The sequence below is a fragment of the Cervus elaphus genome, chromosome X, assembly GCF_910594005.1.
Source record: "Cervus elaphus chromosome X, mCerEla1.1, whole genome shotgun sequence".
Taxonomy (NCBI): domain Eukaryota; kingdom Metazoa; phylum Chordata; class Mammalia; order Artiodactyla; family Cervidae; genus Cervus; species Cervus elaphus.
The window spans coordinates 155,082,761-155,086,268 of NC_057848.1; positions in this window are offsets into that span (position 1 = coordinate 155,082,761).

Sequence of the window (3,508 nt, forward strand, 5' to 3'; positions counted from 1 at the left end):
CTGGAAGAGGAAAGGTTATGAGCACATGGAAACTGACGACATGAAAGAGAATTTCATTTAAATTAATGAAGTGAAAGTGTTAGTCCCTCAGTCATGTCCAACTCTTTCCAATCCCATGGACTGTAGCCCGCCAGGCTCTTCTGTCCATGGGATTTTTCAGGCAAGAATGGGTTGCTATTTCCTTATCCAGGGGATCTTCCTGACCCAGGGATCGAACCCATGTCTCCTACATTGTAGGCAGATTCTTTACTGTCTGAGCCATCATGGAAGCCCAAAATTAACTGAAGAACTAAAAGACAATCAAGAATGTTTGTAATAGGTATAGTGTGGGTGTGTGCTGAGTCACTTAAGTTATGTCTGACTCTTTGCAACCTCATGGGCTGTAGCCCACCAGGCTCCTCTGTCCATGGGATTCTCCAGGCAAGAATACTGGAGGGGATTGCCATGCCCTCCTCCAGGTGTTCTTCCCAACCCAGGGATCAAACCCGCATCTCTTAGTCTCCTTCTGTGGGACACAGGTTCTTTACTGTTAGCACCATCTGTGAAACCACAGAGTTTATGCCAAATGTGTACATAGCACATACAGAGTGCTGTTCACATACAGAGAACATACCAAAATATTTTATTCAAGGAATAAGTGGGAAAAATTTGCAAAGAGAGAGAGGACAGAGAGTTAAAGATTCACCTTTCACCCTAAGAATAAGGTAATGTGAGATTCTAATACAAATATGGTTGACCAAGACACTGGAATTGGTATTATATGACAAATATAGCTCAAGTGGGGAATATACATTCTTCCTGTTTACCATATCATCACCCATTCCCGAGGATTGCTCAAGGCATCACAACAAACTTTGAAAAGATAACAACACTAAGTCTGGGAGAGCCAAAACTGGTATCTTAATTTGTTTACCTCATTTCTTCCCATCTCATTCACTCTTTCACAATGTGGCTTCTCTCCCCACCACATCATGGAAGCCAATTCATTCAGGTTCACAAGTGAGCTCCATCTTGCCAGATCCAGTGGTTACCTCTGTGTCCTCAAGCTTGGTATCCTCTGAGTGACACAACACAACTGATCACTTTCTTCTTGAACTAACTTCCTTTCTCGGTTTCAGGGACATCACACTTTCCCTGATTGGTTCCTCCTTTGCCAACTGATCTCCAAATCTTTATAAGCCCCAGATACCTCTTCTCTGTCTTTCCTTGATGGACTCATGCAGTCTCGTAGCTTTAAATACCATTGATATTCAATATGCCCAAACTGTATCTTCTGCTGCTATGACATATTCTTTGGGAAGTCAGGCAGACTGCTCTAGAAATTCCTCTGAATTAGTGACTTAGACCAAAGACTCATAGACCCCCTCCCTCCACAAAATCCAGTTCTGTATCTGACTTTCTCATTTTTTTCCCCTGGTTCATGCCACCAGCACCCTCACCACCAACCTCTCCTAGCAGATCTCTCTGCTCTTGCCCCTTTCTAATTTCCACTCAGAAGTCAGAGTGATCTTTAAACCATAAATCAGATAATGTTATTACCCCCATTTAAAAGCCCCTCATGACTTCCCATTGTTCTTAAAATCCAAGCTCCTAAGCATCACTGAAAAGAGCATCTACCTTCCTAAACTCATCTCATGAAACATTTCCCCACCTCACCATGTTCCAACCACACTAGCCTTCCTTATATTCCTCAGCCACATCAATTCTCTAAACTAGCCACCTTTTCCAAACTAGCTCCTATTGCATTCTATCTCATTACCCTGCTTATTTCAGTATTTCAACAACCTGAACTGTCTAATGTACATGTTGGTTTCCTCATTTATTATTTGTCTCTTTCACTATAAGAGCAGAAGCTATAGAGTTACTGCTGTAACTTTAGTATCCAGCCCTGATAGCTTAATGAAGTGATTCTCAGTAAGAAACTGTTAAATGAATGATTCAAAATAAGTAGCAATTTGAACACAATAAGATTGGAAGAAATGTGTCTCCTTGGCCACCTGAATCTTATACCAGTACTGTCTTTTGACTAAGATTTGAAATCTGCTGAAATCTCATGAGGGAGAGAACTCTGAACTGCTGTCAGGCAGTGGTGATCCAAATAAAAGTTTAAATATAACTATTCTGGTGTGGAGGAGGGTCATCAGAGAAAAGAGTATAGAGTCAGAAAATTGTTGATATGTGCCACTGGGGCTCAGAGAAGCCAGAGCGGGTGAGGCATGGAAATCACAAAGTAAAAGTTTTAGAACCACCACTCTTGGCTTTCACTTCCCAGCCCACAATAACCACCAAAGTGCAGTCTTTCTATTTCCAGGGTTCTATTTCTAGGCTGTAAGAATGGAGCAAATTTTAGAGTATTACAGACTTTCACAGGAAAAAGAAAAGATTACCTAAAAATATTTTCACCTTTGCCAAGAACTGCTTCCAAACACAAACCTTAGCTTGTCACACCTGCCCCATTTCCCCCCTTTTCCCTTCTTCACTACTACCTCTTCCCTCATTGCACCAGACACATCTGGTACCACAAGAATTAGCTAACATGTCCCAAGTAATTTGAGCTCTTCAAGCGGAAACGGTTCCAGAAATAAAAATAAAGTGCTAAACAGTTACAAGTCGTTTCTACCAGAATTATTGTTGAGATTTTCTATTTTTCTATTTTTAAGTTTTCACCCTTATGTTTTATGGAAGAGAATGCCAAAGCATGTGATATTTCACCATATGACTCGTTCTCAAATAAGGGACACAAAGCTAGTATTACCTGGAGCCACATTTTCTATTTTCTCTTGAAAATATGCACCAACCTAAAAGAAGAACAAAAACTTCTTCTCTGTCCAAAGAGTCTTACAAGTTAGATTCAAACTCTCTTTGGCATACAGGTTTTAGGTATTACATTTCCATTTCCTTTCAGCTAACGTGTGCTAAGGACCTACTGTGTGCTGGGTTTAGTGTTAAATGCCTTTATACTCACTTTATTAAATCTTCATAACCATCCTCTGAGGGATATTATTGCCCTATTTCAGAGGTGGAAAATTTGAAAATTAAACTATAAGTAATGACCATGTTTATAAAGGCCATGGAAGATAGGTAGATAGATAGATAGACAAATAAAGACTATGGCAATTGTGTGCTTACAATATGTAGTGGGCAGAATAATTGCCCCCCCCGAAATGTCTTCATATTAATCTCCCAAATTCTGAAAGTGTTGCCTCAGTAGTAAAAGAGATTTTGCATGCTTGACTAATAAAAGATATCCTGTATCATGCAGGTGATCCCAATGTATTCATAATAGTCCTCATATAAAAGTGAGGTAGGTGAGTTTATCAAGAAGGAGTTGTGATGATAGAAGCAGAGATAGTGGTGATACAATTGCTGAAGGGAGCCACAAACCAAGGAATGCAGAAAGCCTCTAGAAGCTGGAAAAGACATGAAACAGATTAAACCTCCAGAAGGAATGCAGCCATGTGAACACCTAGATTTTATCACTTGAGACTCATTCTAGACTTCTGACATC